This window comes from Hemitrygon akajei, chromosome 8 (assembly GCF_048418815.1).
Source record: "Hemitrygon akajei chromosome 8, sHemAka1.3, whole genome shotgun sequence".
Taxonomy (NCBI): Eukaryota; Metazoa; Chordata; class Chondrichthyes; order Myliobatiformes; family Dasyatidae; genus Hemitrygon; species Hemitrygon akajei.
Window position 1 is genome coordinate 72,110,803 of NC_133131.1, and position 14,167 is coordinate 72,124,969.

Sequence of the window (14,167 nt, forward strand, 5' to 3'; positions counted from 1 at the left end):
TAATTAGTAGTGGGGATGATCAGAGGGTTACTGGCGGGATAATTAGCAGTGGGTAGGATCAGAGTGTTACTGGAGGGATTATTAGCAGTGGGGAGAATCAGAGGGTTACTGGCGGGATTATTAGCAGTGGGGAGGATCAGAGGGTTACTGCAGGGATTATTAGCAGTGGGGAGGATCAGAGGGTTAATGGCGGGATTATTAGCAGTGGGGAGGATCAGAGGGTTACTGGAGGGATTGTTAGCAGTGGGGAGGATCAGAGGGTTACTGGCGGGATTATTAGCAGTGGGGAGGATCAGAGGGTTAATGGCGGGATTATTAGCAGTGGGGAGGATCAGAGTGTTACTGGAGGGATCGTTAGCAGTGGGGAGGATCAGAGGGTTACTGGCGGTATAATTAGCAGTGGGGAGGATCAGAGGGTTAATGGCGGGATTCTTAGCAGTGGGGAGGATCAGAGGGTTAATGGCGGTATAATTAGCAGTGGGGAGGATCAGAGGGTTAATGGCGGTATAATTAGCAGTGGGGAGGATCAGAGGGTTACTGGAGGGATTATTAGCAGTGAGGAGGATCAGAGGGTTACTGGAGGGATTATTAGCAGTGGGGAGGATCAGAGGGTTACTGGAGGGATTATGAGCAGTGGGGAGGATCAGAGGGTTACTGGAGGGATTATTAGCAGTGGGGAGGATCAGAGGGTTACTGGAAGGATTATTAGCAGTGGGGAGGATCTGAGGGTTACTGGCGGGATTATTAGCAGTGGGGAGGATCAGAGGGTTAATGGCGGGATTATTAGCAGTGGGGAGGATCAGAGGGTTACTGGCGGGATTATTAGCAGGGCGGAGGATCAGAGGGTTAATGGCGGGATTATTAGCAGTGGGGAGGATCAGAGGGTTAATGGCGGGATTATTAGCAGTGGGGAGGATCAGAGGGTTAATGGCGGGATTATTAGCAGTGGGGAGGATCAGAGGGTTACTGGAGGGATTATTAGCAGTGCGGGGGATCAGAGGGTTACTGGCGGGATTATTAGCAGTGGGGAGGATCAGAGGGTTAATGGCGGGATTATTAGCAGTGGGGAGGATCAGAGGGTTACTGGAGGGATTATTAGCAGTGGGGAGGATCAGAGGGTTACTGGCGGGTTTATTAGCAGTGGGGAGGATCAGAGGGTTAATGGCGGGATTATTAGCAGTGTGGAGGATCAGAGGGTTACCGGAGGGATTATTAGCAGTGGGGAGGATCAGAGGGTTACTGGCGGGATTATTAGCCGTGGGGAGGATCAGAGGGTTAATGGCGGGATTATTAGCAGTGGGGAGGATCAGAGAGTTAATGGAGGGATTATTAGCAGTGGGGAGGATCAGAGGGTTAATGGCGGGATTATTAGCAGTGGGGAGGATCAGAGGGTTACTGGAGGGATTATTAGCAGTGGGGAGGATCAGAGGGTTACTGGAGGGATTATTAGCAGTGGGGAGGATCAGAGGGTTACTGGCGGTATAATTAGCAGTGGGGAGGATCAGAGGGTTAATGGCGGGATAATTAGCAGTGGGGAGGATCAGACGGTTAATGGCAGTATAATTAGCAGTGGGGAGGATCAGAGGGTTAATGGCGGGATTATTAGCAGTGGGGAGGATCAGAGGGTTACTGGAGGGATTATTAGCAGTGGGGAGGATCAGAGGGTTACTGGCGGGATTATTAGCAGTGGGGAGGATCAGAGGGTTACTGACGGTATAATTAGCAGTGGGGAGGATCAGAGGGTTACTGGCGGTATAATTAGCAGTGGGGAGGATCAGAGGGTTAATGGCGGGATAATTAGCAGTGGGGAGGATCAGACGGTTAATGGCAGTATAATTAGCAGTGGGGAGGATCAGAGGGTTAATGGCGGGATTATTAGCAGTGGGGAGGATCAGAGGGTTACTGGAGGGATTATTAGCAGTGGGGAGGATCAGAGGGTTACTGGCGGGATTATTAGCAGTGGGGAGGATCAGAGGGTTACTGACGGTATAATTAGCAGTGGGGAGGATCAGACGGTTACTGGCGGGATTATTAGCAGTGGGGAGGATCAGAGGGTTAATGACGGGATTATTAGCAGTGGGGAGGATCAGAGGGTTAATGGCGGTATAATTAGCTGTGGGGAGGATCAGAGGGTTACTGGCGGTATAATTAGCAGTGGGGAGGATCAGAGTGTTAATGGCGGGATTATTAGCAGTGGGGAGGATCAGAGGGTTAATGGCCGGATTATTAGCAGTGGGGAGGATCAGAGGGTTAATGGCCGGATTATTAGCAGTGGGGAGGATCAGAGGGTTAATGGCGGGATTGTTAGCAGTGGGGAGGATCAGAGGGTTACTGGCGGTGTAATTAGCAGTGGGGAGGATCAGAGTGTTAATGGCGGGATTATTAGCAGTGGGGAGGATCAGAGGGTTAATGGCCGGATTATTAGCAGTGGGGAGGATCAGAGGGTTAATGGCGGGATTGTTAGCAGTGGGGAGGATCAGAGGGTTACTGGTGGGATTATTAGCAGTGGGGAGGATCAGAAGGTTACTGGAGGGATTATTAGCAGTGGGGAGGATCAGAGGGTTAATGGCGGGATAATTAGCAGTGGGGAGGATCAGAGGGTTACTGGTGGGATAATTAGCAGTGGGGAGGATCAGAGCGTTACTGGAGGGATTATTAGCAGTGGGGAGGATCAGAGGGTTACTGGAGGGTTTATTAGCAGTGGGGAGGATCAGAGGGTTAATGGCGGGATAATTAGCAGTGGGGAGGATCAGAGGGTTACTGGCGGGATTATTAGCAGTGGGGAGGATCAGAGGGTTAATGGCCGGATAATTAGCAGTGGGGAGGATCAGAGGGTTACTGGAGGGATTATTAGCAGTGGGGGGGATCAGAGGGTTAATGGCGGGATAATTAGCAGTGCGGTGGATCAGAGGGTTACTGGAGGGATTATTAGCAGTGGGGAGGATCAGAGGGTTACTGGCGGGATTATTAGCAGTGAGGAGGATCAGAGGGTTACTGGCGGGATTATTAGCAGTGGGGAGGATCAGTGGGTTACTGGAGGGATTATTAGCAGTGGGGAGAATCAGAGGGTTACTGGAGGGATTATTAGCAGTGGGGAGGATCAGAGGGATAATGGCGGGATAATTAGCAGTGGGGAGGATCAGAGGGTTACTGGCGGGATTATTAGCAGTGGGGAGGATCAGAGGGATAATGGCGGGATAATTAGCAGTGGGGAGCCTCAGAGGGTTACTGGCGGGATTATTAGCAGTGTGGAGGATCAGAGGGTTAATGGCGGGATAATTAGCAGTGGGGAGGATCAGAGGGTTACTGGAGGGATTATTAGCAGTGGGGAGGATCAGAGGGTTACTGGCGGGATTATTAGCAGTGGGGAGGATCAGAGGGTTACTGGACGGATTATTAGCAGTGGGGAGGATCAGAGGGTTAATGGCGGGATTATTAGCAGTGGGGAGGATCAGAGGGTTAATGGCGGGATTATTACCAGTGGGGAGGATCAGAGGGTTAATGGTGGGATTGTTAGCAGTGGGGAGGATCAGAGGGTTACTGGCGGGATTATTAGCAGTGGGGAGGATCAGAGGGTTACTGGAGGGATTATTAGCAGTGGGGAGGATCAGAGGGTTACTGGAAGGATTATTAGCAGTGGGGAGGATCAGAGGGTTACTGGCGGGATTATTAGCAGTGGGGAGGATCAGAGGGTTACTGGAGGGATTATTAGCAGTGGGGAGGATCAGAGGGTTACTGGCGGGATTATTAGCAGTGGGGAGGATCAGAGGGTTACTGGCGGGATTATTAGCAGTGGGGAGGATCAGAGGGTTCCTGGCAGGATTATTAGCAGTGGGGAGGATCAGAGGGTTACTGGCGGGATTATTAGCAGTGGGGAGGATCAGAGGGTTACTGGAGGGATTATTAGCAGTGGGGAGGATCAGAGGGTTAATGGCGGTATAATTAGCAGTGGGGAGGATCAGAGGGTTACTGGAGGGATTATTAGCAGTGGGGAGGATCAGAGGGTTACTGGAGGGATTATTAGCAGTGGGGAGGATCAGAGGGTTAATGGCGGGATTATTAGCAGTGGGGAGGATCAGAGGGTTACTGGCGGGATTATTAGCAGTGGGGAGGATCAGAGGGTTACTGGAGGGATTATTAGCAGTGGGGAGGATCAGAGGGTTACTGGAGGGATTATTAGCAGTGGGGAGGATCAGAGGGTTAATGGCGGGATTGTTAGCAGTGGGGAGGATCAGAGGGTTACTGGAGGGATTATTAGCAGTGGGGAGGATCAGAGGGTTAATGGCGGGATTGTTAGCAGTGGGGAGGATCAGAGGGTTACTGGAGGGATTATTAGCAGTGGGGAGGATCAGAGGGTTAATGGCGGGATTGTTAGCAGTGGGGAGGATCAGAGGGTTACTGGAGGGATTATTAGCAGTGGGGAGGATCAGAGGGTTAATGGCGGGATTGTTAGCAGTGGGGAGGATCAGAGGGTTAATGGCGGTATAATTAGCAGTGGGGAGGATCAGAGGGTTACTGGCGGGATTATTAGCAGTGGGGAGGATCAGAGGGTTACTGGCGGGATTATTAGCAGTGGGGAGAATCAGAGGGTTACTGGAGGGATTATTAGCAGTGGGGAGGATCAGAGGGTTAATGGCAGGATTATTAGCAGTGGGGAGGATCAGAGGGTCCGGATCCGTAGACCCTTCAGGATGGTTCACAATTGTGTTGGCCTTCATTATTCACTGGACTGCGTGCAGGAGCCTCCAGCTAGTGTTACAGGTGTATTAAACTCTGGTCTGGAATATTGTTTTCCATTCGGGTTGCCTCATTGTAGGAAGGATGTGGATGCAATAGGGAGGGTGAGGGGAGATTTACCAGATTAAAGGGCATGTCTTATGAGGAATCGTTGAGTTAACTAGGGCTTTTCTCTTTGCAGCGAGGTAGGGAGCAGAATGATTTGACAGAAGTGTACTGGTTGGTAAAGGAGACGTTGTCTCAGAGCGGAAATTGCTGGTGTGAGATGCCACAATTCTAAAGTGATTGAGGAAAGTATAGTGTCGATGTCCGAGATACGTTTTAACACAAAAAGTGGTGGGTGCGTGGAATGCCCTGCTCGGTGTTGATGATAAGGGCAGATAGATTATGGGTATCTGAGTCAGGCACATGGATGGTAAAATTGAGGTCTGTGTGAGAGGGGAGGATTAGATTGGTCTTCGATTAGGTTAAATTGTTAGCACAACATTGTGGGCTGAAGATGCCAATCATTCAGAGGCTTCCCCCACCAGATGCCCTCGATGAACTTGCTGAGGGCCAGATGAGTACTCTCGACTGACGACCAAGTTCAATATGAGGAGTCCAGGCCCGAACTCCGAAAAGCCATTTCACGGGCGAAGTGGCAATTCCAGACCAAACTCGAATCACTGAAGGATGCTCGTCAGCTGAATTGGGGCTTGAATGCTGTCACCCTCTACAAAGTGAAACCAAGTGACATTGGTGATAACAAGGTTTCACTCCCAGATAAGGTCAAAGCCTTTTCAGTTCCATCGAAGTATGGAGGCACCGTCACGAACTCCCACGGCCCCCAATGTCCCTGTGATTTCAGAGGCTAACATGAGAACATCCTTCAGGAGAGTGAACCCGCGGAAAGCATCTGGGCAAGATGGATTGCCTGGTTGAGTACGGAAAAACTCTGCTGATCAGCTGGCTGAGATCAGCCTCTCGCTTCAGCAGTCTGAGGTACCCAACAGCTTCAAGCAGGCTTCAATTATACCGGTGCCTCAGAAGAACATGGTAACCTGCCTCAATAACTATCGTCCAGAAGCACTTACATCCACTTCGATGAAGTATTTTGAGAAGCTGATGATAAACCATGTCAAATCCTACCTGAGACGTGACTTGGATCCACTCCAATTTGTCTACCTTTACAGGTCAACAACTCTCGCCATTTCATTGGCTCTTCACTCAATCCTTGGAACATTTGGACAGCAAAGATGCGTACATCAGGGTGCTCCTTATTGACTATAGATTGGTATGCAATACTATCACCCCCTCAAAGCTAATCAATAAGCTTGGCCTGAATACCTCCTTGTGCAACTGGATCCTCACTTGCAGTCCCCACTCAGGTTGGATTGGCCACAACATCTCTGCTACAGTCACCATCAGCAAGCCTGTGTGCTCAGCCCCCTGCTCTACTCACTTTATACTCAGCCCTGTGAGGTTAAGCACAGTTCCAATGCCATATTTAAGTTTGCTGATGACACATTGGTTGGCCGAATCAAAGGCAGGGATGAATCATCATGAGGAGTGTGATTAAAAATCTGGCTGAGCAGTGCCACAACAACAGCTTCCTACTCAATGTTAGCAAGACCAAGGAGCTGACTGTAGACTTCAGGAGAGGGAAACCAGAGGTCCATGGGCCAGTCCTCATTGGAGGATCAGAGGTGGAGAGGGTCAGTAACTCTAAATTCCTCAGTGTTATCAAATGATTCACATGGTTCTGTTTATTATCGGAGAACGTGCACAGTGTGCAACCTGAAACATTGTCTTCACAGACATCCACGAGAAACAGGAGAGGCCCAAAGGAATGAACGACAGTAAAACATTAGAGCCCCAAAGCCCCCTTGCCCCTCTCCCCCGTGCAAGCATCATTGCATCAACACTCTCCCCCTCCCCAGTACAAAAAGCATCAGCGCCCACCACCCATGAACCAACTGCCAAGCCCCCAAAGAGACCATGATCTGCAGTCAACACAAATTATCCTTCACTCGACAGTTCGACATGCCACAAGCTCCCTAACAACGGACTGAGAGATATTGCCTATTTTCACAGCGAAAGGGGAGACTGACAGTCACTGTTACGATGTTACAGTCTGCCCTGTCGCTTCTTATTCAGAGAGAGAGAGAGAGAGAGAGAGATGTCGCCTGGATTGGGGAGCATGCCTTATGAGAATAGGTTGAGTGAACTTGGCCTTTTCTCCTTGGAGCGACGGAGGATGAGAGGTGACCTGATTTGACAAGCCATTTAAAACTTTGACAAACATCTGATAGAGGTGTATAAGATGATGGGAGGCATTGATCGTGTGGATAGTCAGAGACTTTTTCCCAGGGCTAAAATGGCTAACATGAGAGGGCACAGTTTTAAGGTGCTTGGAAGTAGGTACAGAGATGTCGGGGTAAGTTTTTTACACAGAGAATGGTGAATGCGTGGAATTGGCTGCTGGCAACAGTGGTGGAGGTGGATATGATAGGGTCTTTTAAGAGACTCCTGGATAGGTATTTGGAGCCTAGAAAAATAGAGGGCTATCGGTAACTCTAGGTAATTTCTAAATTAAGGACATGTTCGGCTCAGCATTGTGGGCCGAAGGGCCTGTATTGTGCTGTAGGTTTTCTATGTTCTATGACCTCTGGACCACAGAGATCTCCGTTCACACATCCACTGTAGTAAAATCCTGAAGTTCCATCTACAACGACGCCTCAGTCTGCAAGATCGGCCTGGTCCACAGGCCCGCACCCTGGAGGCAGCTTCCTCCAAGCTGCACTGGAGTACGTCGGAAAACAGTCGGCTGGAAAGCTCCAGGAACGGGAACTCCTCTGATGCAAAACAAATGCAGCTTGAGTACCACTTGTAGATCCGGACCTTGATAGAACCCCAACCACCTTGAAAAGGAGTCAAAGAGACATTAAAGAGAGGAGTTTAAGCTGTTTCCACAGATGAGCTCGAAGAGGCAGGCCCTTGGCACTATCTTACCACTGCCCCACCTCCTCTTTCCGGATCATTCCAGAGGATCTGTCCTCGATCCAGCACGTCAGTGACACTACAAAGCAAGCACGCCAGCGCTTCTACTTTCTTAGAATTTTGCAAAGATTTGATACTTCCTCTAAAACATTGACAAACATCTGTCGATGTGCCTTGGGGAGTATATTGTCTGGCCAAATCACGGCCTGGTATGGAAACACCTATGTTCTTGAACAGAAGAGCCTTCAAATAGTTTGCGTATAAGGAGAAGGTGGGAGTGGAGGATGCTATCACGTATTTGCTGCACAAATCCCTCTCTCACCTGGATGGGGTCAGTGGTGCTGTGAGGATTACATTCCTGGACTTCTCTAGTGCCTTTAACACCATCCAGCCCAAGATCTTAAGGCACAAACTAACGGAGATGGGAGTAGACTCTCACATGGTGGATTGGATAGTGGACTACTTGACAGATAGACCTCAGTATGTGCGGTTGGGAGACTGTAGGTCTGACACGGTGGTCAGCAGCACGGGAGCGCCGCGGGGACCGTGCTCTCTCCGGTCCTGTTCACCCTGTACACATCAGACTTCCAATATAACTCGGAGTCCTGCCATGTGCAGAAGTTCGCTGATGACACGGCCATAGTGGGGTGTGTCAGGAATGGACAGGAGGAAGAGTACAGGAAACTGATACAGGACTTTGTGATATGGTGCAACTCAAACTACCTGCGTCTCAATATCACCAAGACCAAGGAGATGGTGGTGGACTTTAGGAGATCTAGGCCTCATATGGAGCCAGTGATCATTAATGGAGAATGTGTGGAGCAGGTTAAGACCTACAAGTATCTGGGAGTGCAGTTAGACGAGAAGCTAGACTGGACTGCCAACACAGATGCCTTGTGCAGGAAGGCACAGAGTCGACTGTACTTCCTTAGAAGTTTGGCGTCATTCAATGTTTGTAGTGAGATGCTGAAGATGTTCTATAGGTCAGTTGTGGAGAGCGCCCTCTTCTTTGTGGTGGCGTGTTGGGGAGGCAGCATTAAGAAGAGGGACGCCTCACGTCTTAATAAGCTGGTAAGGAAGACTGGGCATGGGCATGGGCATGGGCATGGGCAAAGTACTGGAGAGTTTAACATCGGTAGCTGAGCGAAGGGCGCTGAGTAGGCTACGGTCAATTATGGAAAATCCTGAACATCCTCTACATAGCACCATCCAGAGACAGAGAAGCAGTTTCAGTGACAGGTTGCTATCGATGCAATGCTCCTCTGACAGGATGAAGAGATCAATACTCCCCAATGCCATTCGGCTTTACAATTCAACCGCCAGGAGTAAGATATGTTAAAGTGCCGGGGTTAGGACTCAATGTATTTAAGTAAACTACTTAAGAACTTTTTAAAAGCTATTTATTAATGCTTTTTGAGAGGGTGTTTTTAGATGCATATCATATTTTTACTGAGTTAAGTATTGTATGTAATTAGTTTTGCTACAATAAGTGTATGGGACATTGGAAAAAATGTTGAATTTCCCCATGGGGATGAATAAAGTATCTATCTATCTATCTATCTATCTATCTAGTAGTGGATGCAGATCAGTCCTCCACAGGGAGATGTCCTCCCCACCACTGAGCAGGAAAGGAGCGTCCATCATCAGGCACCCCCACCACCTAGGCCATGTTCCCTTCTCACTGCTGACATGAGTAAGAAGGTACAGGAGCCCCAGGAATGGCTCCACCAGGCTCAGAAATAGTTATCAGCCCTCAGCCGTCAGGCTCCTGAACCAGAGGGGATAACTTCACTCAGCCCAACACTGAACTGTTCCTACTGAACTGGACTCACTGTCAAGGACTCTCCATCTCATGTTCTTGATATTTATTGCTTATTTATTTATCATTATTATTTCTTTTTTCTTTTTGTATCTGCACAGTTCATCGCTTTTTTTTTGCATATTGGTTATCATCTGTCCTGTTGGGTGCAGCCCTTGTATGTGCTGTGAATGCCAGAGTTGTATAAGGTGACATATATGTACTTTGATAATAAATTTACTTTGAACTTTGAAGTGTGTTGCACTGTTCTATGTTCCATGAGAACACTGACCCCTACTGGCCTGGAGAAGAACAACAGTCAATTAAATATACACTAATATTAACGCACAGTGGGTTTGAATAATATGGAAAATTGCCAGACACTGGTAATATCCATGATCAGGAGACATCTCTGAGGATCTATCCTAGGCCCGACACATTGATACAATCACAAAGAGGGCATGACAGCGGCTGTATTTCATTAGGAGTTTGAAGAGATTTGGAATGTCACCAAAGACACTTGCAAATTTCTGAAGATCTAGCACGGAGAGCATTCTAACAGGTTGCATCAGCATCTGGTATGAAAGGGCCACTGCACAGGGTGGGAAAAAGCTGCTGAAAATTGTAAACTCAGCCAGCTCCATCGTGGGCACTGGCTCCCTCAGCATCCAGGGCATCTTTAAGAAGTGATGCCTCAAAAAGGCAGCGTTCATCGTTAAGGACCCCTGTCACCCCCAGGACCTGCCCTCTTCCCATTGTCACCATCAGGCAGGAGGCACAGGAGCCTGAAGACACGCACTCAACATTTCAGGATCAACGGCTTCCTCTCCATCAGCAGCTTTCTGAATGGACAACGAACCTGTAGGTTTTCGCAAATAAAACAGCATGAGGCATTTAATGTTTATTAAAAACCGTAACAACTTGTTTGTTGTACACTGAACATAAAGCGCAGTAACAGCCCTTTATGTAATTACATCACCACGTCAGACCAGCCTCTTAAAGTGAAACCCCAACTGAATATAGGTGGTTGTGAATTATGTACATTTCTACCAATTACATTATCCTATACGGCCGGCCCCCCGTTAGAATTCACTAAAACCGGCACTGTGAGCCTCTGGAGCCCAGCGAGCCATCCGGCTCGGGTCCTGTATTCCATGGGCGGAGGAACAGCAGAGGCCTCTGGCTTGGCAAGAGGTTTGTTGACATTCTCATTTCGTGATGCCACAGGTACGACCCTCCACACCTCGGCGGGCCGGTTTAGAGTGCTCTACCGAAGCACATTCAGGTTTACTCTCCTTGTCTATGGTAAAATCCCTTTCTCTCCATAGCAAAATGCAGAATGGGCCGTCGTCAGGGGGGCCTAAAGGGGTGCTGGGGTGCATCATGGTGGGCAAATGCAAACGAGGTGGAATGTCGGTCAACAGGAACCCAAGGGTGCTGTACACCATGGTGGGAGGTGGGAATAAATGAAAAGGAATTGTATTTACAGAGGAGGGCAGAAAAGCTGTTGGGAGGCCAACCAGGCCGTCATGGCATCAGGAATAAAATCACCCGGCACTCGTAACAGCTGGCCATATACCACCTCTGCCGCGGATGACTGTAGATCCATCCGTGGACTCACTTTACACCGCACGCTGTCGGAGCAGTGCTGCCAGGATAATCAAGGATACGACCCACCCAGCCAACACACTTTTTGTCCCTCATCCCTCCGGGAGAAGGTTCAGGAGCTTGAAGATTCGTACGGCCAGATTTGGGAACAGCTTCTTTCCAACTGTGATAAGACCGCTGAACAGATCCTGACCCAGATCTGGGCCGTACCTTCCAAATATCCGGACCTGACTTGCACTACCTGACTTTCCCTTTTCTATTTTCTAATTATGATTTATAATTTAAATTTTTATTATATTTACTTTGATTTGTACTTCAGGGAGCGCAAAGCGCAGAACCAAATATTGCTGTGATGATTGTACGCTCTAGTATCAATTGTTTGGCGACAATAAAGTAAAGATCCTCATTTGGAGCTGTCCTGAGCCCCAGCAGGACCCATCAGTCAGGGAGGCCCTCAGAGCAGCCGTTGAGGAGCAGTCAAACCGCTCACTAGGCCGTTGGACTGCAGGTGATACGCCGTGGTGTGATGTATCCGAGGTTCTGGGCCATCGCAGCCCAGTGGTATGATATGAATTGGGGACTGCGGCCAGAGGAAATGTGAGCTGGGGTGCCGAACTGAGCGACCCAGGTGCTGATGACCTGGTGGTTCGGTCCGCCGTGGTAAGGGGGTGCATGAGACCACTGCAGGAGGGAAGAGGACCAACAAGGACATGGTCAAACCATCACTCAGGGACCTCAAAAGGTGCTAATGGTGCCTGAACATGAGGGTAAATTTTTGCCCGCTGGCATTCCACACAAGTTACAGTCCAATCACACACATCCTTTCTAAGGCTGTGCCACACAAACTTTAGTGCAACCAGTTTCTGTGAGGCCTTCCAGCCCGGATGCGATGAGACATGTATGGAGTCGAAAACAGTCCGTCTCCAGTTTATGGGCACTACGGGGCGAGAGCGACCAGTTGAGACATCGCACAGGAGAGAAACCCCAGCTTCCCAGAACATAATGTCAGCCAAATGCAGGCCTGTCACTGCTGCTCGGTAAGCCTAGACCTCTGGGTCAGTAGCTTGGTTGGTTGCCATAGCGGCATAGTCAACCCCTATGTGTACAGTCCCAATGGCTGGCCGTGAGAGGCAATCATGCGCAGTATTATTTTCCCCCTTGATATGTTGTATATCGGTTGTGAGCTCAGATATGTACACCAGGTGACGTTGCTGCCGTGCAGACCAAGGTTCTGATATCTTGGCCATCAAGTTCATAAGGGATCTGTGGTCAATGAACGCTGTGAATTGGCGACCCTATAGAAGAAACTGACAATGGCGGACAGCCAGATAGAGATTGGGAGGCTCACAGTTAAACGTGCTGTGCTTCCTTTCGGGGGGGGGGGGGGGAAGGGAGCTGCTCTCACTGAAGAAGGTGAGTGGCTGCCACATGCCTCCGACCAACAGCACCCACAGCATAGTCCGAGACAGCAGCTGTAATGGCCATGGGTGCACTGGGGAGTGGGTGCGCCTGCAGGGTCAGGTAGGAAAGAGCTCATTTGGTATCACCAAAAGCCCTGGCATGTCCACTGACCAGTCAAGCATGTGATAAAGGGCACTGTACAGGGGGAGCATAAATTCAGCAGCTTGTGGATGGAAGTGGTGATAGCAATTCATCACACCTAAAAACTCCTGTAGTTTTTTAGCAGTGCGGGCACTGGGAAATCTGTAATAGCGACTACTTTGATGGGAGGGGTTTTGCACCTTCCGCGGAGATGTGATGACCAAGAAAGTCAACGGTTGACGACCCAGCCTGGCATTTAGCAGGGTTAATAATCAATCCGTGTTGGCTTAAGTGCTCGAAGAGTGTGAGGAGATGAGATTCGTATTTGGATTTGGACACACTGCTGATAAGTATGTCATCCAGGTGAACAAAAAGAAAATCTAAATCTCCTAATACAGAGTCCATCAGCCTTTGGAAAGTTTGTGCTGTATTTTTCAGCCCAAATGGCATGGGCAGGAACTCAAAAAGCCCAAACGGGGTTATCGCAGCTGTTTTGGGAATGTCCTCTGAGCACACGGGCACCCGGTGGTAGCCACAACTAGATCGACTTTGGCAAAAAAATTAACTTTCCAGTCAATTGTGCTGAAGAGTCTTGGATGTGTGGGATTGGGTAATGATTGGGGATGATGACATCATTAAGGTGTTGGTAACCGCTACATTGGCAGCGACCACCATCGGACCTCAGGACCGTAGGGAGGGGTGAAGCCCGGGGGCTTTTCGACCGGTGTACAATGCCAAGTCTTTCCACGTTGGCAAACTCAGACTCTGCGGTTGCCAGCTTTTCTGGGTCCAGTCAACGCGTGCAAGAGTGGTCTGGCAGGCGAGTTGTGGAAATGTGTTGCTTGAGCCCGTGTTTTGTGTGACTACAGTGGAGAATGCGGGCTTGGCGAGGTCTGGGAACTCACTCAGTAGTCGAATAAACTCATATGCAGCGGTGTATGTGCTTGACAGAGTCGTTGCCAGTGACGTTAAACCCGATTCGAACGGCAATGTTGCAATCCAGAGGAATACTCAGACTGCTGAAGGGGCCCTGCCGGTCGAGCAGTAGCTGGGGGGAGAAATGAATAGTCATGTTTCAGGTTGGAACTCTCCACCAGGATCATCAGATCACCGAATGCCAAAGCAAGCTAAAGGTCCTTAAAGGCCCTTCTCCCTTCCCTTTTCTTCCATTCCCCACCCTGACCTCTTACCTTTTCCCCTGACCTGCCTAACGCCTCCCCCTGGTGTCCCTCTTCCTTCCCTTTCTCCTATAGACCACTCCTGTCAGATTCCTTCTTCTCCAGCCCTTGACCTTTCCCAGCCACCTGGCTTCACCTATCACAGGATGCTGTCCAAGTTGCATGCCATCTTGGACAATGACTCCCATCCACTCCATAATGTACTGGTTAGGCACAGGAGTACATTCAGCCAGAGACTCATTCCACCGAGATGTAACACTGAGCGTCATAGGAAGTCATTCCTGCCTGTGGCCATCAAACTTTACAACTCCTCCCTTGGAGTGTC